The 23,697-nt window shown below is 39.8% G+C and overlaps 1 protein-coding gene across 2 annotated transcripts in view; it reads left to right on the top strand.

The window, feature by feature from the left end:
- The first annotated feature begins 5,124 nt into the window (after positions 1-5,124).
- The window catches only part of SULT1E1 (sulfotransferase family 1E member 1), a 57,205-nt gene continuing 38,632 nt past the window's right edge, over positions 5,125-23,697 (top strand). Inside the window, exon 1 of one of the 2 annotated variants that reach the window (XM_027544668.1) lies at positions 5,125-5,262. The gene's annotated coding sequence lies outside the window, so the exon portion shown is untranslated. The remainder of the gene's footprint in view (positions 5,263-23,697) is intronic. The other variant, XM_027544667.1, reaches the window with a different exon arrangement.

The raw sequence follows: 23,697 nt of genomic DNA, 5'->3' as shown, positions 1-23,697 counted from the left end.
ACTGAGTGAGTGACTGAAAGTCAAAGTTGCTCAGTAGTGTTTGACTCTTTACGACCCCATCCACTATACAGTCCATAGAATTCTCCAGGCCAGAATACTGGAGTGGGTAGCCTTTCCCTTCTCCAGGGGATCTTCCCAACCCAGGGATAGAACCTAGGTCTCCCGCATTTCAGGATTCTTTACCAGCTGAGTCACAAGGGAAGACCAAGAATACTGGTGTCTGTAGCCTATCCCTTCACCAGCAGATCTTCCAGACCCAGGAATCAAACTGGGGTCCCCTGAATTGCAGATGGATTCTTTACCAACTGAGCTATCAGGGAAGCACTGAGTGTCTAAAGAACAACAAATAAGAGATGATAATGTTTAAGGAGGGTTGGTGGGGATGAAAAGAGCTGAGTAGTTTCAAGAGGATTTAAAAAGGAATTTACATGTTGAGCTTTGTAATCATTTGGATATGGAGAGTAAGGCAAATAACACATGCATGACTGTTAGTGCCTTTCACTGAGATGGAGAAATCTGAGGTGAGGATCAGGAAAGCCATAGAGGCATCTCACATTTACTAGGTCTAAAAGGAACATCTTGCCTTCTGCTTGAGCCTAGCCTTGTTTACCTAGATCATTCTCTCCATTGCTTAGTCCATCTGCATATCATATCATCTCCTTCCTCAACAGCCAATCTAGCATTAACTATTTTTGAGTCTACCTATCAAATATCCCTGGTGGCTCAGACGGTAAACGCGTCTGCCTCCAATGCAGGAGACACAGGTTCAATCCCTGGGTCAGGAAGATCCCCTGGAGAAGGAAAAAGCAACCCACTCCAGTAATCTTGCCTGGAAAATCCCGTGGATGGAGGAGCCTGGTAGGCTACAGTGCATGGGGTCGCAAAGAGTCGAACACAACTGAGTAACTTCACTTCACCAAATGTGCCATTCCTAGGTGAGACACCATCAATTTACTGGAATAGTCCAGTCTCTTCACTCTTCTCACAGTTTCTGATATTGTTCCTATCCAATCTGTGTTCCACACTTTAGCCCAAGAAATCACATCAAAACTAATTATAATATCTATCTTAGTGAAACGAGGAGCCAATGGTGTGAGGGAAAAATAGCCTGCTATGTTGCAGTCCGTGGAGTCACAAAGAATTGGATATGACTTAGCAACTGAACAACTTATTGAAATCCTTTTTTTCATTGGCTCCTCATTGCTTATATGATACTAGTCAATCATCTAAACTCACCTACGAATCCCCGCACGATTTGAGCCTCATCTCTCACCACTTTCCACACCCATCCTTTTCTCAAGGATACAGACACAGCACATGTCTTTTGATTTCAAGAATGTACGAGACTCTTATTCCTGCATCCCGATGTGTGTTATTTCCTTCAACTAGAATATTCTCATTTTATATTACTCCACTCCATCCCAGCTCTGCTGGCCTATCCCTGCTTTGGCATCACTTCTCCTCTGCTATTTGTCAGGTTATCCTTTTCTGAGGTCTTCTGGAAAGTGTTAAATTTTCATGAGATCAGGGTTGTATTTTTTCAGCAGCATATTTTAATTGCCTATTTACACTTTTGTCTTCCCTCTCAATTTTGAATTCTTTGACAGCAAGGATAGCTATCACTGCATAGTCAGTGTCTTGCAGTGCTTGAAATATACTCGCCCGTAAATTGATAACATTTAATTGATTGAAATTAAATTAGCTACTCATCCTTAACCGCATGGCCTCGACCTAAATTTACAAAACAGAGACATGCATGTAGATAGCAAATTTATTTATGCATTCTTGTGTCTAGTATCTAATGATTTTAAATATCCAGGACCTTATCCATTGATGATACAAATGTCTGAACAAATGAAATTAACAATGCTATTTTTCAACAAAGATAAACTAGTTCACATGATAAAGTCATATATTTAATTATAGAATTTATAATTGAAGCATTTTGCTATGCTCTTTAACGATTAACAAGTTATTCTTAAAGAAGGTTAAAAGATCTATGTAATATTATTTCAATTCAGATGCAGAATCCTCATCTCCTTAACTAAGGAAAGATAATGTGTTGCACGACCTTTTTGAGTTTTTCTCTGACTTTGCAGTCATCTAAGCGTATTTCATCAGAGAAGGCAATGGCACCCCACTCCAGTACTCTTGCCTGGAAAACCCCATGGACGGAGGAGCCTGGAAAGCTGCAGTCTATGGGGTTGCACAGAGTCAGACACGACTGAAGCGACTTAGCAGCAGCAGCAGCAGCAGCAGCAGCAAGCATATTTCATAGCTATTTGATGCCACCTACTGGTAAGAGGTGATATTTTTCCTGAAAAGAAAAAGATTGAAATTAAAATACGTCTATCAGTTCATGGGAAATAGATGCGGAAACAGTGGAAACAGTGTCAGACTTTATTTTTTTGAGCTCCAAAATCACTGCAGATGGTGACTGCAGCCATGAAATTAAAAGACGCTTACTTTTTGGAAGGAAAGTTATGACCAACCTAGATAGCGTATTCAAAAGCAGAGACATTACTTTGCCAACAAAGGTCTGTCTAATCAAGGCTATGGTTTTTCCAGTAGTCATGTATGGATGTGAGAGTTGGACTGTAAAGAAAGCTGATGCTTTTGAACTGTGGTGTTGGAGAAGACTCTTGAGAGTCCCTTGGACTGCAAGGAGATCCAACCAGTCCATTCTGAAGGAGATCAGCCCTGGGTGTTCTTTTGAAGGAATGATGCTAAAGCTGAAACTCCAATACTTTGGCCACCTCATGTGAAGAGTTGACTCATTGGAAAAGTTGACTCTGATGGTGGGAGGGATTGGGGGCAGGAGGAGAAGGGGACGACAGAGGATGAGATGGTTGGATGGCATCACCGACTCGATGAACATGAGTTCGAGTGAACTCCGGGAGTTGGTGATGGACAGGGAGGCCTGCTGCTGCTGCTAAGTCGCTTCAGTCGTGTCCGACTCTGTGCGACCCCATAGACGGCAGCCCGCCAGGCTCCCCCGCCCCAGGATTCTCCAGGCAAGAACACTGGAGTGGGTTGCCATTTCCTTCTCCAATGCATGAAAGTGAAGAGTGAAAGTGAAGTCGCTCAGTTGTGTCTGGCTCTTAGTGACCCCATGGACTGCAGTTTACCAGGCTCCTCCGTCCATAGGATTTTCCAGCCAAAATACTGGAGTGGGGTGCCATTGCCTTCTCCGGACAGGGAGGCCTCGCGTGCTGCAATTCATGGGGTTGCAAGGAGTTGGACACGACTGAGCGACTGAACTAAATTGAACTGATTCAAACTGATTGTCCCTTTTTAAATCTATAAGGTAGAGAGGGGATTGAATCTCTCTTGGTTATGTGTGTGCGAGTGAGTATATGTATATGTGTGTGAGTAAGTGAGTGTGTGTGAGAGAAAGAGAAGAGAAGAAGGACGAGGAGGATGTGGGGAGGAGGGGTGGAGGAGAAAGACAAGAGGAGAGGAGGAGGTAGAATGATCCTCTGAGGTTGCCCCCAGTCCATATGAGGACTTTTTCCTACACACAAAATTCAAATACTTAACCTAGAAAGAAAACTTTGAATTTCCTTAACACTTTGAATATGTTTCACAAAGGTGTTCAGAGTTATAATAAATCTTGAAGTCTAGTTTTCCTTTTAGTTTTCAATGTTACTTCTCTGCTGCTCTGCTGCTTGCTTTAAAAATCCTTATAGGTTTTAGCTCTGCTAACTGGAATCAAAGAGAACATAACTTTTAACATCATTATAAATTTTAAACAATATCAACAAATATTTTTTCTTTGAATGTTTAATAGATATTCCCTGTAAAATAATTAAATCTGATATTTGTTTTTTGTAAAGTCTTAAATTGTTTATTAAACTTATTTAATGGCTATAGCATTATGTAAATGCTTATTAAATTTCTTTACATTGTAATAGCATAGTATTTAATAATCATTAAAGAAATTTAATTAAAACCTAATGCTTCAGTATTTTTCTTTGTACTTATTGATTAAAATTATATTTGAAAATTATATTTTCAAAACTGTCTCAATTTAATCTATTTTAAAATCTATTGGCAAAGAAGATATTCATAGATGTCTCATCTCTTCATAAATCACTTGTTCTCATTTTCAGTACTGTTTGTATGTGTGATATTTTTCTTAATTTATTTTGCTTGTCTTCCTCAATTTTAATCTGTATCTCAAAGACAAAATTAAAGGCCTTTTCTTTTCTCTAAGAATTCTTCCATTTTCTTTTGTTTGTAATATTGAATTTTATACACTTTGAGCTTATTCTGACATATTATTCTTTTTTTCCCCTAACTTTTAAGTTAAATTCTTATTTTATTGCTTACTTCACTAGTCTTTTAATTTTAGAACATTTTAAAATGTATTTATTTATTTGTTTGTTTTTGGCTGTGCTGGGTCCTTGTTGCTGCACAGGCTTTTCTCTAGTTGAGGAGAAGGGGGGCTACTCTCCAGTCGAGGTGTGCAGGCTTCTCATTGCGTTGGCTTTTGCTGTGGAGCACAGGTTCCAGGGCACATGGGTTTCTGTAGTTGCAGCACATGGGCTCAATAGTTGTGGCTCCTGGGCTCCAGATCACAGGCTCAATAGTTGTGGCATACAGGCTTAGCTGGTCTGAGGCATGTGGGATCTTCCTGGACCGGGAATTGAACCTGCATTGACAGGTGGTTTCTTTACCTTTGGGCCACCAAGGAAGCCCTAGAACAGTTTTATATTTACAGAAAGATTGTGAAGACAGTTCCCATATACCCCACACCTAATTTTTTCTGATATCTTTGTTAGGGAAACGAAAATGGAGGCAGTCTTGTTCAGTCTTCAGAGGCAAGAAAGCAAAATAGGCCTCTGATCTGATTCTGATCTGTCTGAACATGTCCCTGATGACTTGCTAGCTTCTTGCCGGCTTGTGAGTGCATAGATTTTTACCAGGGAGCTGAGTGTCATTTTAGATAAGATAGAGAATGACTCTTGGAATTTTCTTCAGCCCCTGAGGGTTGGGTCTGGAAGTTCTCTTAACTCACAAGATGAAACATAAAAATGTTAAAGTAAAGCCAGAGCTGTATTTTTGCACTCAAACTGATGATGATATCAGTTTGTGGTCTGGACTTAAAAGCACAAGCTCCTGACACTGCAGTTTGAAGCCTCACCTGTGGAGGGGAAGCACTGTTTGGGACTCTTTCCTGATTGGAACTCCAGACTGCTATTAACAAAGGACTTCTCAGCACCGTTTGAGTCTCGATATTGGTCAGCCCAATTTGGTGATGTATGTACTTTCACTTTTCTCTATTTCTATTTTTCCTTTCTTCTAATGATTGTATATTGAAATTAAGTTAAATAATCCTCTATGACATATTGAAATTTTTTATAGTGTTTAACAGGCAGTTTAGCTGGTTAGTGAATCCTTTGAACTTAAAACAAAAGTGAAACTTTTGGCAAAACAATCTTATATTACCAGAGTGCATTTGCTACAGTGAATGAACCAGTATTAACACATTGTTGTCATTAGGTCACTAAGTCGTATCCGACTCTTTGTGACCTCATAAACTGCAGCAACACAGGCTTCCCTGTCCTTCACTGTCTCCCAGAGTTTGCTCAAACTCATGTCCATTCAGCTGCTGATATATTCAGTCGTTCAGTCGTGTCTGACTGTTTGCAATCCCGTGAATCGCAGCACGCCAGGCCTCCCTGCCCATCACCAACTCCCGGAGTTCACTCAGACTCACGTCCATCGAGTCAGTGATGCCATCCAACCATCTCATCCTCTGTCGTCCCCTTCTCCTCCTGCCCCCAATCCCTCCCACCATCACTCTTTTCCAATGAGTCAGCTCTTCGAATGAGGTGGCCAAAGTACTGGAGTTTCAGCTGCACCATCATTCCCTCCAAAGAAATCCCATGGCTGATCTCCTTCAGAATGACTGGTTGGATCTCCTTGCAGTCCAAGGGGCTCTCAAGAGTCTTCTCCAACACTACAGTTCAAAAGCATCAATTCTTTGGCGCTCAGCCTTCTTCACAGTCCAACTCTCACATCCATACATGACCACAGGAAAAACCATAGCCTTGACTAGATGGACCTTTGTTGGCAAAGTAATGTCTCTGCTTTTGAATATGCTATCTAGGTTGGGTCATAACTTTCCTTCCAAGAAGTAAGCATCTTTTAATTTCATGGCTGCAGTCACCATCTGCAGTGATTTTGGAGCTCAAAAAAATAAAGTCTGACACTGTTTCCACTGTTTCCCCATCTATTTCCCATGAAGTGATGGGACCAGATGCCATGATCTTCATTTTCTGAATGTTGAGTTTTAAGCCAACTTTTTCACTCTCCTCTTTCACTTTCATCAAGAGGCTTTTGAGTTCCTCTTCACTTTCTTCCATAAGGGTGGTGTCATCTGCATATCTGAGGTTATTGATATTTCTCCCAGCAATCTTGATTCCAGCTTGTGTTTCTTCCAGTCCAGCATTTCTTATGATGTACTCTGCATAGAAGTTAAATAAGCAGGGTGACAATATACAGCCTTGACGTACTCCTTTTCCTATTTGGAACCAGTCTGTTGTTCCATGTCCAGTGCCATGTTCCATGTACAGATTTCTCAAGAGACAAGTCAGATGGTCTGGTATTCCCATCTCTTTCAGAATTTTCCACACAGTCAAAGGCTTTGGCATAGTCAATAAAGCAGAAATAGATGTCTTTGGGGGAACTCTCTTGCTTTTTTGATGATCCAGCAGATGTTGGCAATTTGATCTCTGGTTCCTCTGCCTTTTCTAAAACCAGCTTGAACATCAGGAAGTTCACAGTTCACATATTACTGAAGCCTGGCTTGGAGAATTTTGAGCATTACTTTACTAGCATGTGAGATGAGTGCAATTGTGTGGTAGTTTGAGCATTCTTTGGCATTGCCTTTCTTTGGGATTGGAATGAAAACTGACCTTCTCCAGTCCTGTGGCCACTGCTGAATTTTCCAAATTTGCTGGCATATTGAGTGTAGCACTTTCACAGCATCATCTTTCAGGATTTGAAATAGCTCAACTGGAATTCCATCACCTCCATTAGCTTTGTTCGTATTGATGATTTCTAAGGCCCACTTGACTTCATATTCCAGGATGTCTGGCTCTAGGTCAGTGATCACACCATCGTGATTATCTGGGTCATGAAGATCTTTTTTGTACAGTTCTTCTGTGTATTCTTGCCATCTCTTCTTAATATCTTCTGCTTCTGTTAGGTCCATACCATTTCTGTCCTTTATCGAGCCCATCTTTGCATGAAATGTTCCCTTGGTATCTCTAATTTTCTTGAAGAGATCTCTAGTCTTTCCCATTCTGTTGTTTTCCTCTATTTCTTTGCACTGATCGCTGAGGAAGGCTTTCTTATCTCTTCTTTTAGTTAACATTAATATATTGATTTTTACTCCCTTGATGGTAGTGGTTTAGTTGCTAAGTCATGTCTGACTCTTTTGCGACTCAATGGACTCTAGCCCTCTGTCCATCGATTTTTCCAGGCAAGAATACTGGAGTGAGTTGTCATTTCCTTTTCCAGGGGATCTTTCTGATTCAGGGATCAAATTAATGTCTCCTGCATTGCGGGTAGATTCCTTACCACTGAGCCACCAGGGAAGCCCTATTCCCTTAGTTTTTTACTTAATATCTTTTTCTGTTCCAGTTAGTTCTTATGTCTCCTAGGCTTCTCTCAACTGTGATAGTTTTTCTTATTTTTGATGATCTTGATAATTTCGAGAAAGAATTGTCAGCTATTCTGTAGAATGTCTCTGAATTGGCATCTGCCTGATAGCTTTTCTCAGTATTATACTGGAGTCATGAGTGTGGGGGAGGAAGAATACAAAGGTGAGGTGCCAGTTTCACTTCAACATATTAAGACGATGTTGATGTTAATTCTGATAAATATGACATGTGCTGTGGTTCTCACCCCCACTGAGTTTCTGATAGTAAGACTGGGGTGGACTAACAAACTTCCAGGTGATGCTGATGCTACTGATCTGGGAACCACAGTTTGACAAACACTGTTGTTAAAGAAGAAAATGTAACCTGTGAATAGTGACTGGCCTATGGAAGATGGTGACTTTTACTGTATGTACAGTATGCCTTAATAGGTCTGACTTAAAACAAAGAGGATTTTAACATATTACAAAGAAAAAGAATTAGCATGGGTTCTGGAACACTCATTCTGGTTCTCTCACCTCTTAGGTGAAGAATGTTGGGTGCTTTCCTTACCACTGCTGTGTCTCTGTGTCCTTATATGCAAAATGTAGGTGATAATGCTGTTGATTTCATAGAGTTTTCTGAAAATTACAATTTGACAAATGGTAACATTTGATTCATGCTAAACATGCATGTAACACAGTGGTATTCTTTTATTAAAAGGAAAAAATATTAGGTGAGTATGATTTCTTAGTAGGCATCCCAAAAAGAGTAAATTGGATTTCTTTTTTTTCCCAAGGACAACTGGGGTTAGTGAAATGACATGCCAGATTATTAACAGTGATTCTATTGTTAACAGAATGTGATGTGGAAAAATATAAATGAGTTTCTATTTATAACTGAGTTGTATTTATGGGATTATACATGATTATGCCTGAACTTGCAAATGGTTTTACTTAAGCTTGTTCTTTATAGAACTATGTGTTGTTGTTTAGTCGCTAAGTTATGTCTGACTCTTTGTGACCCCATGGACTGTATCCTGCCAGGCTCATGTGTCCATGGGATTTCTCAGGCAAATATACTAGAGTGGACTGCCATTTCCTTTTCCAGCAAATCTTCCTGACCCAGGGATCGAACTCACATCTGCTGCATTGCAAGTGGATTCTTTACTGCTGAACCACAAGGGAAGCCCTATAAAGTTGTGTAATGTTATAAAATTAAACTTTATATATGATATAGACATTCATTAATACCTCCAATTGTGACATTTCTGAAATACATATTATTATAATGTTTTGACTGGATAGATATTAGATCTCAATTAGTTCTACTTAATTTATCTTTTGTTATGATCTTTTGAATGAGTTATATCAATGAATCTCAAACTTAATGTACTTTGGAATTGTATACAGCACTAATCAAAACACAGAATATGGACCTCCTTTCAGAGATTATGATTCAGGAGATTTGAGGTGAGGTCTGAGAATATGAATTTTTGAAATTTGTAGAATATATAGATGTTAACAGTTCAGGCATATCACATTTTGAGAAGGACAAAATGGTTAAAACTATATGGGAATATTCTATTAGAGTCTTCCCAGGCCAGATTCTATTAGAATCTTCTCCAGGCCAGAAAACTGGAATGTTCATCCTGTTGTCTTTGGATATAATTCTTTCTCCCTTCTTCATGTCCTGCCAAAGTTCTACTCAACGTTCAAGACCATTTCAAGTTTATTTTTTCAAAATTACTTTTACATGTCTTATACCTGTAATTCCCAGAGGTCTGTTCTATATTTCTCTTCTTGTTTTGTATTCTTTCATACAGCAAGCTCTTTATATAATTCATGGATCTATTCATTCATTTTTCAATTATAGAATAAATTATACTGCTGGGGAAGTTAAGTTGAATGTATTATGGATACTTCGTTGAATACTGAATGATTTATAAACTGTTTTTTTTTTTTTTTTTTTCCCAAAACTCCGACACAGACATAGGCAGTCAGGCTAGGAACCATTATCACAGTTGTTTTGTTTTTCTTTTAGTGTTTTAGGGTACCTGACATGACCATGAAAAAGGTTGCAGGGAAAATGATCATGGCATATTTTTCCTGCTCTGTGAAGATATCAAAGAGATGATGATAACCCTTAATATGAGATTAAAATGATAGGAAATGGGAGGATGATTTTCCAAAAGTAATGATAGGAACTGAATTTAATTTATACTACTTTGTGGTAGTGGGGTCAAAAGCTGGAGTTAATAGGGAATTATCAAGGAAGCAGCAGCTCTTCAACTTATAAAGTCAATGTTGTTCAGTTGCTAAATCATATCCGACTCTTTGAGACCCCATGATCTGCAGCATGGCAGACTTCCCTGTCCTTCACTATCTCTTGAAGTTTGCTCAGACTCATGTCCATTGAGTTGGTGATGCCATCCAACCATCTCATCCTTTGTCACCTCCTTCTCCTCTTGCCCTCAATCTTTCCCAGCATCAGAGTCTTTTCCAATGATTCGACTCTTTGCATCAAGTGGCCAAAGTCAGTAGTTAAAAGTAATCAAATGCACAGCAAGAAGAAAAATATTTTAAGAATGAAACATAGGTTGTGCATTAAGGTTTAATGAGATACTTAAGGGACTCAAAATTCTACAGACCAAGTCTCCCAATGGAAACTGGAACCAGCTTCATTATGCTTCTTCATCATGTATTCAAAAGATTCTGTAACCAATAAGCCTCTTCCCAAGAAACTGACTCCAAGATTGTCTTCTTTTAAGATTCCTTAGGCAGAGCAAAGATTTCCATAATTTTTGTGGCTGGATGGAGTCCGGTACAGGCAGAATTTATACTGGAAATGCTTCTTTGGTAGATGATGAAGAGTGAGGCAGTAAATGTGAAAAATAGCTATTGATCCACTGTCTTACCTACTGAGTAATTTAGTAATTATTCTTGTAAAAGTGATTTACTGAAAGGCACAATTAATTTTTAGTTTATTGACTCCCTGAAAATTCAGGCTTGTGTCTCTTTTTCTGTAAGATCCAAAGTTACAAGAACTTTCATTCATTGCTAGTGAGAATGCAAAATGATATGGGCATTTTGGTAAACAGTCTGGCAACTTCTTTCAAAACTAAACATAGATGTATTGTGTGATCCAGCAGTCATGGTCCTAGAGATTTACCTAAATAACTTAAAGATGTGTAGTCTGCCATCTCAACTGATGAATTCATACACATTTCCCCCTCATCTCTAGTCACTTGCAAAAACGTTTTAGTGTACAAAATCAAAATGAGACCTCTAGGTAATACTGAAAGAATGTTCCTTTTTAGATAGAAGGCTACGAGAGCCTTCTATCACCACAGATATTTTACTCCACTCAGTTTCCATTGTTCTGGCTGCTCTAGTTTTCTTTCAATGTGTAGGTTAGGTTGCAGTATTGGGTCAGAGACCATACTCTGGGCTCCCTTTCCAGGAACACATGTTTTGTCTGAATGGGCAATCATCAAGAGGACTGTCCTCTATCCTTTTTCTGACAAGGACACGGACAAAGTGGTTAACATGTTGTAGCCATGTGTTCCGGGAGAAAAACTCACTCAAAAGGACGATGCAGATAGTGGAGTGCAGTTTATTATACTGGCGGGCCCAAGGCAGAGTCTCCTCTTAGCCAAGGACCCTGACCAGTTTTTGTGAAAACCTTATATACCCTAAGTGTACGTGCTCAAACCTACCTCCCCAGATTCTCTGAAACTAGTCTGAACAAAGGAAAAGAAAGATGCAATAAAATTTAACCTGTGCCACAGAGTCCAAAAGACTGTTCTATATATCTGTGTCTCTTTTTCTGTCTCGCATACAGGGTTGTCGTTATCACCTTTCTAAATTCCATATATATGCGTTAATAGGATGGGGAACACATGTACACCCGGGGAGGATGCATGTTGATGTATGGCAAAACCAATACAATATTGTAAAGTAAAAAAAAATAATAATAATAATAATTTTTTTTAATTTAAAAAAAAGAAAAAAAAAATCAACCTGTGATTCGTATGTCTTAAACCCGTGATTAGTATGCCTTAAGCCTAGGTAGTTAACAATGGACAATTATCAATAGGCCTGTGGTCATACCCCAATAAGCATAATAGAATTTATGATTCTATTTGGTTACACAGATAATTAAGGTATTCTTTTAGGTGATGGAGAGTCTAGGTACAAGCCCTGGGGCTCTTCCATCCAGGGGAGGGGGGGTCTGGTTTTCCAGTTGGTATGTCATTTCCATAGATACTGGGCATATAGCTCAAAGTCCACAGTCTGGCCCAAGATGGAGTCCTGCTCTCAAGATGGAGCCTGTTCTGTTTCCTCCTTCAAAGAAATACAGTCTTCTAAATGTCCAGGAAGGAAAGAAGCACCAGATATAAGGAAGTACCTGTGTAGACTATATAAGCTCTCATTTGGAATACTCAGAAGGCTCCCTCTATTTAACAGCCCCCCAGGGCTTTTATTATCCTTACCTACAAATGTGAAAAATAAATTACTAAAATAAATTTGCATTAAGTAAAAGTCAATGACAAACCATTCAGTTCTTTATTTGCGTATTAAATGTGTTTAATAAAAATAACAATGCTAGATGCTTGGGTAGGTGTTTTGGGAAAAAATATATGAATAATTACAATTATTTTACTCAAAAAATAATATGTGAAGCATATAAGTATTTCAATAAACATTATTTATGCTTTGATTCAAAAGTACTTACAGATTAACTATTTTATGTGCTAGGCAATTACCAGGGACAATGCTATGACTAATAAATCTTTTTTCTTTTATGAAGCTTATATTTTATTCTGATGGAAGGAGAGAGAAAACAAACAAACAAAAACATATGTGTAATATGCCATGTGGAGATAATTCCTGTGAATTATCATAATGAAGAGTAGAGGACTAAAATTTGGGGGAACATTGATATTTGGTATAAATCAATCTAGAAATGCCTATGAAAGTGATGCTTAAGCAAAAAACTGAATGAAAGTTATACTTCATGGAGAACAGAATAAACCATTTATAGGGTACAGAGTGTTATCTCTACATTGAAATGCTCCCCTAAAACTCAACATTTGCTACTTATCTCCATGTAGATGTCTATACAACTTCTCAAAATTGAACTCTTATCCTCCCTTTCTTGTAATTTGCATTCCAAGTGAGTAAATTCCAAAGAAAACATTCATTGACTTGCTCAGCCCCAAAACTGTGGAATCATCCTTTACTCCACTCTCTCACTTACCATTCCCAAATCCTGTCAGTTCTATGGCTATTTCTTACAAATCCATCACTTTCATTTTTCTTCAAGTCAGCATGGTCCATTGCTTGAATAGCTGAAAAAATTCTTGCCAACTAAAAAAACACTCTTGCCAACCACCATACAGCACTGTAAGTATTAGGTCATTAGCCACTGTGATTGCTGACCTTTAACAAACCCTGAAAGGAGTAAAGGATGGAGATTAGGAAAGAGGCACACTGTGCTTTGGGAAAACTGACAGAATAGAATTTCAGATAGTTAGATATTTTCATGAGAAACTTTTGAACTCAAATTCTTGCATCTTCTCATACCTAAAGGGGTCCTAAAATCATTAACAGAGACATCTATTCCTTGAGACTAGCAGAAACCTTCTACAGATTTGTGTGCCTGGTTGCATGTACCCACTTCACCAAAATCATATTATAGAGAGATATAGACTTCCCCATACCTTTGCAGAGCAATTCTTTAGAACTAGCTGAGAGGGTGTCTCCCAGGCTATAGTCCTCAGTAATCCCCCCAAAAGCTGAATTTATAGTTCTTACATTGTTGTGTATTCATGTTTTTTTTTAGTTAATATCCTGACTATTATTTCAGATTCTACTCTTGCCCACACCTCCAATCTCACATTTATTTTCAGCACAGTCACTAACGTAAATCTTTTAAAATAGAGATCAGATATCTCAGTTCTCTGCTTACATCTCCGTGTTGAATTTTTCAAAAACAACCAAAGGTGTTAGAGTGCACACCAAACCCCTTTGCAATTTGGCTCCCAAACCTTTTTCCTGTCCTCTTCCTCCTTGTTCCTTTTTCTCCTCTATCCATACTAACCCCCTTTCAGTTCAGTTTAGTTCAGTTGCTCAGTTGTGTCCGACTCTTTTCGACCCCATGAACCAAAGCATGCCAGGCCTCCCTGTCCATCACCAACTCCCAGAGTCCATCCAAACCCATGTCCATTGAGTTGGTTATGCCATCCAACCATCATATCCTCTGTTGTCCCCTTCTCCTCCTGCCCTCAATCATTCCCAGCATCAGGGTCTTTTCCAATGAGTCAGCTCTTTGCATGAGGTGGCCAAAGCATTGGAGTTTCAGCTTCAACATCAGTCCTTCCAATGAACACCCAGGACTGATCTCCTTAAGGATGGACTGGTTGGATCTCTTTGCAGTCCAAGGGACTCTCAAGAGTCTTCTCCAACACCACAGTTCAAAAGCATCAATTGTTCGGCACTCAGCTTTCTTCACAGTCCAACTCTCACATCCATACATGACCACTGGAAAAACCATAACCTTGACTAGATGAACCTTTGTTGGCAAAGTAATGTCTCTGCTTTTGAATATGCTATCTAGGTTGGTCATAACTTTCCTTCCAAGGAGTAAGTGTCTTTTAATTTCATGGCTGCAATCACCATCTGCAGTGATTTTGGAGCCCAGAAAAATAAAGTCTGACACTGTTTCCACTGTTTCCCATCTATTTGCCATGAAGTGATGGAACCGGATGCCATGATCTTAGTTTTCTGAATGTTGAGCTTTAAGCCACCTTTTTCACTCTCCTCTTTCACTTTCATCAAGAGGCTCTTTAGTTCTTCTTCACTTTTTGGCATAAGGGTGGTGCCATCTGCATATCTGAGGTTATTGATATTTCTCCCAGCAATCTTGATTCCAGCTTGTGCTTCTTCCAGCCCAGCATTTCTCACGATGTACTCTGCATAGAAGTTAAATAAGCAGGGTGACAATATACAGCCTTGACGTACTCCTTTTCCTATTTGGAACCAGTCTGTTGTTCCATGTCCAATTCTAACTGTTGCCTACTGACCTGGATATAGGTTTCTCAAGAGGTAGGTCAGGTGGTCTGGTATTCCCATCTCTTTCAGAATTTTCCACAGTTTATTGTGATCCACACAGTCAAAGGCTTTGGCATAGTCAGTAAAGCAGAAACCTCCCTTTATAGTGAGCATGCCCTTGATTTGGCACATTTGCACCTGCTGTGCCATTTTTCTGGAATGCTGTTCCCCAAAACAGCTTTACAGATCACTCATTTTTCTTATATTCCTATTCAAATACCACCTGAGAGTGAAAGTGAGTCGCTCAGTCGTGTCCAACTCTTTGTGACCTACTGGAGTGGGTAGCCTTTCCCTTCTCCAGAGGTTCTTCCCAAACCAGGGATCAAACCCAGGTCCTCTGCATTACAGGCATAGTTTTTTTACCAGCTGAGCCATAAGGGAATTTCAAGAATACTGGAGTGAGTAGTCAACTCCTTCTCCAGGAGATCTTCCTGATACAGGGATTGAACCAGGGTTTCCTGCATTACAGGCAGATTATTTGTCAACTGAGCTATCAAGGAATCAAATACCTACTCAGAATGAAATTTCTTGGTCACTATATTTAAGATAAACTACTCCTTACCCTATCATCCTGCTTTACTTTTAGGAAATTAATATCAGCCAATACTTGGCATTCTAAATGTCTCACTTGTTTTGTCTATTGCCTGCTTCATCTCAGCAGATTGTGGGAATTTAGGTATGCTTTTATCCAGTATTGTACTTTGGAACCTTGTAGTTCAGTAGGTAAGTTGTGTTTGACTCTTTGCAACCCCATGAACTGCAGCATGCCAGGCTTCCCTATCCTTCACTATCTTCCAGATTTTGTTCAAACCCATGTCCATTGAGTCAATGATGCCATCCAACCATCTCATTCTCTGTTGCCCCCTGTTGACTTAAAATATACACACACACACACACAATGTCAGGGTTACAAATCAAGTTTTATTTAAGGGCAAAATGAGGACTATATACGAGAAGATAGCACCCCAGATAGTGCTGAGGAACTGCTCCAAAAAGCTGAACAGGGTGGTCAGTATATGTGTGATTTTGTTGAAGGGGGAATACATGCAGCAAAGCACATATTTTTTGCTAAAGTTGCTGCTAGTCTCATGAAGGATACTGCTAGTCATGAGGAACAGATGTCACCATGAAGGATTTTAGTGCTTTTCTAGATATGAGGAGATACAAGAATTGAGCTCATAAAATACTTCCTAAAAATATCTATCTATCTAAAGACCTATCCTGCAGTTTTCCCCAGAGTACAGAGGGCCTTACTTCTACTCTCCACTCTGAATTCCTTTCAGGGGCTGTTGAAAATCAGCAGCTGCAGTAACACATGATTTAATCCTTGTAGAGGTGGATGGCAAATGTAACTTGTACTTGACACCTACTAGGCTGTTAATAGAAGCCTGTGAAACAAAAAAGACAAAATAATATCTTTCAATTTATATTCTGAAAATGATGGGATCAAAAAAAAAAAAAAAAGCAAAACACTAGGAATATAGCCACCTTCAACTCTGCCACAAAAGTATGATTCTCAGTGAAATTGAATATCAGTGCTATGATAAGTTTTTAATATTTATATTTTCTCATACTATCTGAAAGTGAACATAGAATTTCTGGAGAAGTGATCAGAGGTATTATTCCTCACAATAATTACTTTGCTAATTCCCTTTTGCCCTAGTTCTTTCTCCTTGTGAAGTAGAGTGATAGCCATATGGACACACCTACAAGTACAAAGGCTGCTTTTACATTACAGGAATGGAACCCCCAAAATAGAAATAGGAGTTCTATAAACATGTTGACTTCCTCTGGTCCAGAAAGAGAAAGGGAAACTTAATTTCCCTAATTTAAACAAATTATAATTGGCAAATGAATGAAAAGGTTTCAAGGTTCTTATCGCTTGTAAGATAAGTATGTAAATAAGTATCTCCAGAGATGGAAATATGTCGAGTGCTTCTAATTTTGAAAGTCCAGGTGATGTTTCCTGGATTCCAAATGATATAAAGACATACCTGTCAGAGAGTAGATCTCAGGATCTTTTAACTACCAAGTCTTGTTTGTTAACTTGCTAAGTCGCTTCAGTCGTGTCCTACTCTGTGCGACCCCATAGACAGCAGCCCACCAGGCTCCCCCGTCCCTGGGATTCTCAAGGCAAGAACACTGGAGTCGGTTGCCATTTCCTTCTCCAATGCATGAAAGTGAAAAGTGAAAGTGAAGTCGCTCAGTCGTGTCCGACTCTTAGTGACCCTATGGACTGCAGCCCACCAGGCTCCTCCATCCATGGGATTTTCCAGGCCAGAGTACTGGAGTGGGGTGCCATTGCCTTCTCCGTTTGTTAACTTAGACCCCACATTTCATAAAGTCTTGCCTGTATAAAAATGTAAAGGTATTTTCTCTATAGTCCTCTCATCCAGTCATGTTTTAATTTTTTTTTTCCTACTGAGCATTTTTATTCTTTCCTCTCAACAAGCTGTTCCTAATTTCCCAACTAACATACTAATATATATATACACACACAATCCTACATCATCACATTTTATAAATCCAGCCAATTGTTGTTGTTCAGTCTCTACATTGCGTCTGATTCTTTGCAACCCCATGGACTGCCTTGGGAACAGGCTCCTCTGACCTTCACTATCCCCTGGAGTTTGACCAAATTCATGATTATGAGTCAGAGATGATATCTAACCCATTTCATTGTCTGCTGCACCTTCTCCTTTTGCCTTCAGTCTTTCCCAGCATCAGGGTCTTTTTCTAGTGAGTTGGCTCTTTGCAGCAGGAGACCTAAGTATTGGAGGTTCAGCTTCAGCAACAGTCCCTCCAAAGGATATTCAAGGTTGGTTTCCCTTAGGATTTACTGATTTGATCTCCTTGAGGGCCAAGGGACTCCAGAGAGTCTTCTCTAGCACTACAATTCAAAACCATCAGTTCTTCAGTGCTCAGCCTTCTTTATGGTCCAACTCTTCCGTACATGACTACTGGAAAAACCATAGCTTTGACTAGATGACCTTTATCGGGAAAGTGATGTCTCTGCTTCTTAATACACTGTCTAGTTTTGTCATAGCTTTCCTTTCAAGGAGCAAGGATCTTTTGATTTCATGGCTGCAGTCACCATCTGCAGTGATTTTGAAGCCTCCTCAAAATAAACTCTCTCACTGTTTCCATTGTTTCCCCATCTATTTGCCATGAGGTGATGGGACTGGATGCCATGATCTTAGTTTTTGGAAGGTTGAATTTTAAGCCAACTTTTTTACTCTCTTCTTTTACTTTCATCAAGATGCTTTCTGCCATAAGGGTGATGTCGTCTGCATATCTGAGGTTATTGATATTTCTCCTGGCAATCTTGATTCCAGCTTGCACTTCATCCAGCCCAGTGTTTCTCATGATATACTCTGCATATAAGTTAAATAAGCAGAGTGACAATATAGAGCCTTGACATACTCCTTTCCTAATTTGGAACCAGTCTCTTGTTCCATGTCCAGTTCTAACTGTTGCTTCCTGACCTGCATACAGATTTCTCAAGAGGCAGGTCAGGTGGTCTGGCATTCCCATCTCTTTCAGAATTTTTCACAGTTTGTTGTGATCCATTCAATCAAAGGCTTTGGCATAATCAATAAAGCAGAAGTAGATATTTTTCTGGAACTCTTTTGCTTTTTCAAGGATTGAATGGATGTTGGCAATTTGATGTCTGGTTCCTCTGCCTTTTGTAAATCCAGTTTGAACAGCTGGAATTTCATGGTTCATGTACTGCTGAAGCCTGGCTTGGAGAATTTTGAACATTGCTTTTCTAGCATGTGAGATGAGTGCGACTGTGTGGTAGTTTGAACATTCTTTGGCATTGCCTTTCTTTGGGATTGGAATGAAAACCGATCTTTTCCAGATCGGTTTGGAGTTTTCCAGATTTGCTGGCATATTGAGAGTAAAGTTTTCCAGATTTGCTGGCATATTGAGTATAGCATTTTCACAGCATCATCTTTTAGGATTTGAAATAACTCAACTGGAATTCCATCACTCACACTAGCTTTGTTCATAGTGATGCTTCCCAAGGCCCATTTGACTTTGCATTCCAGAATGTCTGGCTCTAGGCTGGTGATCACACCATTGTGGTTATCTGGGTCATGAAGATCTTTTTTGTATAGTTCTTCTGTGTATTCTTGCCACCTCTTCTTAATGTCTTCTGCTTCTCTTAGGTCCATATCATTTCTGTCCTTTATTGTGCTCATCTTTGCATAAAATGTTCCCTTGGTATCTCTAATTTTCTTGAAGAGATCTCTAGACTTTACCATTCTATTGTTTTCTATTTCTTTACATTGATCACTGAGGAAGGCTTTCTTATCTCTTCTTGCTATTCTTTGGAACCCTGCATTTAAATGGGTTTATCTTTCCTTTTCTCCTTTGCCTTTTGCTTCTCTTCTATTCACAGTTATTTGTAAGGCCTCCTCAGACAACTGTTTTGTTTTTTTGCATTTCTTGGGGATGGTCTTGATACCTGCCTCCTGTACAATGTCATGAACCTCTGTCCATAGTTTTTCTGGCACTCTGTCTATCATATCTAATCCCTTGAATCTATTTGTCACTTCCTCTGTATAATCATAAGGGACTTGATTTAGGTCATATCTGAATGGTTTATAGGTTTTCCCTACTTTCTTCAATTTAAGTCTGAATTTATCAATAAGGAGTGGTGGCTGCATGGCAGGAGTGACTGTGAGGAGATACCCCATGTCCAAGAACAAAGGATAAGCCCCAGCAAGATGGTCAGTCAGTCAGTTCAGTCGCTCAGTCATGTCTGACTCTTTGCAACCCCATGGACTGCAGCATGCCAGGCTTCCCTGTCCATCACCAACCTCTGGAGCAAGATGGTAAGAGGGGCAAAATCACATTTAGAATCAAACCCCCTATCTGCCAGAACAATTCAGAGGGCTCAAACAAACCTGTGCTCACCAGGATCCAGAGATCCCACAAGACTGAGATAGAATTGTTTTTGAGTGTCTCCTGAGGAGGTACACGTCAGCAGTGGACTGCCACAGGGGCAGGGGCTCGGGCTCTGGCTGCAGTAGATGTGGGTATGGCATAAGCCCTTTTGGAGGAAATTGTCATTAACCCATAGAGCTGCCAGAACTTACACAAGACTGGGAAAGAAACTCTTGGCAGGCACAAACAGAACCTTGTGTGCACCAGGACCCAGAAGAAAGGAGCAGTGACCCCACGAGAGACTGACCCAGACTTGCCCAGGAGTGTCCAGGAGTCTCTGGTGGAGGCGTGGGTTGGTGGTGGCCTGCTGCAGGGTTGGGGGCAGTGAATGTAGCAGTGCTTGCATGTGACCTTTTAAAGGAGGTTGCCATTATCTTCATTACCTGCACCATAGTTTGGCTCCAGGTAAATAACAGGGAAGGAACACAGCCCCAAACAACAACAGAAAATTGGATTAAAGATTTGCTGAACATGACCCGCTCATCAGAACAAGACCCAATTCCCCTCTCAGTAGTCCTTCCCATCAGGAAGCTTCCATAAGGCTCTTGTCAGAGAGCAGACAGAATGAAAACCACAATCACAGGAAACTAACCAATCTGATCACACAGACCACAGCCTTGTCTAACTCAATGAAACTATGAGCCATGCCATGTAGGGCCACCCAAGATGGACGGGTCATGGTGGAGAGATCTGACAAAGCGTGGTCCACTGGAGAAGGGAATGGCAAACCACTTCAGTTTTCTTGCCTTGAGAACCCCATGAACAGTATGAAAAGGCAAAAAGATAGGACACTGAAAGATGAACTCTCCAGGTCAGTAGATGCCCAATAAGCTACTGGAGATCAGTGGAGAAATAACTCCAGAAAGAATGAAGAGACAGAGCCAAAGCAAAAACAACACCCAGTTGTGGATGTGACTGGTGATGGAAGTCCAATGCTGTAAAGAGAAATATTGCATAAGAACCTGGAATGCTAGGTCCATGAATCAAGGCAAATTGCAAATGGTCAAACAGGAGATGGCAAGAGTGAACATTGACATTTTAGGAATCAGTGAACTTAAATGGACTGGACTGGGTGAATTTAACTCAGATGACCATTATACCTACTACTGTGGGCAAGAATCTCTTAGAAGAAATGGAGTAGCCATCATAGTCAACAAGAGTCTTAAATGCAGTACTTGGATGCAATCTTAAAAATGACAGAATGATCTCTGCTCATTTCCAAGGCAAACCATTCTATAGCATGGTAATCCAAGTCTATGTCCTGACCAGTAATGCTGAAGAAGCTGAAGTTGAACGGTTCCATGAAGACCTACAAGACCTTCTAGAACTAACACCAAAATAGATGTCCTTTTCATTATAGGGGACTGGAATGCAAAAGTAGGGAGTCAAGAAATACCTGGAGTAATAGGAAAATTTGGCCTTGGAGTACAGAATGAAGCAGGGCAAAGGCTAATAGAATTTTGCCAAGAGAATGTACTAGTCATAGGAAACACCCTCTTCCAACAAAAGAAGAGAAGACTCTACACATGGCCATCACCAGATGGTCAATAATGAAATCAGATTGATTATATTCTTTGACGCCAAAGATGGAGAAGATCTAGACAGTTAGCAAAAACAAGCCCAGGAGCTGACTGTGGCTCAGATCATGAACTCCTTTCTCAGAGGTTCTTCCAAATCAATTTGCAAAAGCATTTTGCTTACATGTATACATTTATTAAAATATATATATTTTTGCTCGTTCATTTTAAATTAAGGAGACAACACCTTATGAATTACTTTTCTCCCAGTTTTTCCCATTCATGAATGTCTTAGAGATAATATTTTATCAGTATATAGAAATCATTATTTTTAAATACTAAGTGTTTAGATGTCTTACATCTATTCTTCTAATTAGAATGTTATTTCTTCTCTTTCATTTCATTCCTTATAGAAATCTGAGTTGTCCTTTTAAACCTGGCTCAAATATTATCTCTTGCATGAAACCTTTCCTCATCTTTCAGGCTATGTTAAAATGGGCTGAAAGACCGGGTGGAGAAGAGGAAGAAACGGGACCTGATCCATGTGTAAGGTTAATCCCTCTGAGGGGTGTTCATAAATCGAAGCACAAGGCCCACTGGAGTGGGATGAACTGGAGTATAATTTTGAGCAGTGAGCAGTATTCGTGTCTGTGGGGGAAAGGGGTTTTAGTGGTAATATTTATAAACAGTGGGTATTAGGGGGAAGCTTTTGTGCTTGGATCCTAGATCTTTTTCCTTTTTTGAAATAGGATTTTCTCTATTAACTAGAGTGAACAAGGAAAGCATCTGATTCTAAAGAAGATAGAATTGAGGCACATATCATATCTCTTTCCATTTGTCTGAAGTTCAGTATAGAATTCATATCCAACTATGGGACTATGGAGGGCTTCTCTTGTGACTCAGCTGGTAAAGAATCCGCCTGCAATGCAGGAGACCTGGGTTTGATTCCTGGCTTGGGAAGATTCCCTGGAGAAGGGAAAGGCTACCCACTCCAGTATTCTGGCCTGGAGAATTCCAACGACTGTATAGTCCATGGGGTCACAAGAGTTGGACTTGACTGAGTGACTTTCACTTTCACTTTCATGGAACTATGGAAAGTGGTGTCAGCTTGTTTGCTTGAATTGAGTTTGGTTAAATCTGATAGTGAAGAAGTAAAAAGAAGAAGGGCAGGAAGAGTACTTACTGGTGATCACTTAGTAACCTCCATCCAAGTTCTACTGTCTGAAGTTGAAAGTTTCACTCTGAAATGCAACTCCAAGAGCTTGCAATTAGTCACAGAATCACTTGGTAGAAGAGATAAGAAAGCAAACCAGCTATTCACAAAAACGACAATAACAGCAACAAAGATAAAACACCCCTTCCTATAAAGTTGCATTTATGTAAGTTTTATATGAAAAAAAAATCATGAAAATGACCGAAGGATGCAAACTAAGACTTAGGTAATTGAAAGATTAGATGATTTTTACATAGACACAAATTCACACATTTAACAATTCTTCCTAAGTTAGCCAATGAAACAAAAGTTGTAAAGATACAGGGTTTGCTTTACATTTTAATTGGACATTCTGATTCTAAAGCAAGTCATATAGAAAAGTCAACTCCTGTGAGGTGGCCTCTTCTCCAGTTCTCACTGTGCTGTGCTTAGTCGTTCAGTCATGTCCAGCTCTTTGCGACTCTATGGACTGCAGCCTGCCAGGCTCCTCTGTCCATAGGGATTCTCTAGGCAAGAATATTGGAGTGGGTTGCCATGCCTTTAACCAGGGCATCTTCCCAACCAAGGGATGGAACCCTACCAAGGGATGGAACCCACATTACAGGCGGATTCTTTACCAACTGAGCCACCAGGGAAGTCCCCAGTTCTCATTGGAATCTAGTAATATCCTTTCCCTCACTCCTTCAGGCTAAGAATGGTGATCACTTTCTACTGAAGTCAGTCTCTGGGTACCTCATCATGCCTTAGGTTCCTTAATCTTGGCTGCATCTTTGGAAACAATCTCATGAAAATCACTTTAGGCAAATCCTCTTGAGTGAATTATATTTTTGCTTGACTACCATCCAGCTTTTTTGATAAAGCAAAGTTAGGTGATAAAACAAAATTTACCACCCCAAAATGTATCTCTTCAGCTTGACAGTTAGTTTTGGCTGATTGTTTTTAAGAACCAAAAGGCTCAGGAAGTCTTTCTTATTACCTCCCTGTTAGCTGCCTAAAAGATTTTAGCTAAACGGCCTGGTCCAGGATGAGCCCTCTCACCAGAGAGATCTACAGAGAAGAGGGGCTACTGTGGTAGGAAGCTTATCAGGGCCTGGAGACCAAAGTCTACTCTGTGTCCCACTATGTCTATGGCAAAACAAACATTCCTTTATCAAATATTTGTTTTTCCATCTCCAGATGAATTGCCTTTCTCCCCTTTAAAGCCCCAGATCCCTACCCTCTTCTCTCAGAAGAAGGTTCTCAAGTTAATT

This window comes from Bos indicus x Bos taurus, chromosome 6, assembly GCF_003369695.1.
Source record: "Bos indicus x Bos taurus breed Angus x Brahman F1 hybrid chromosome 6, Bos_hybrid_MaternalHap_v2.0, whole genome shotgun sequence".
Lineage (NCBI taxonomy): Eukaryota > Metazoa > Chordata > Mammalia > Artiodactyla > Bovidae > Bos > Bos indicus x Bos taurus.
The sequence above is the reverse complement of the archived record's forward strand: the minus strand, read 5'-3'. Positions and strand labels throughout refer to the sequence as shown.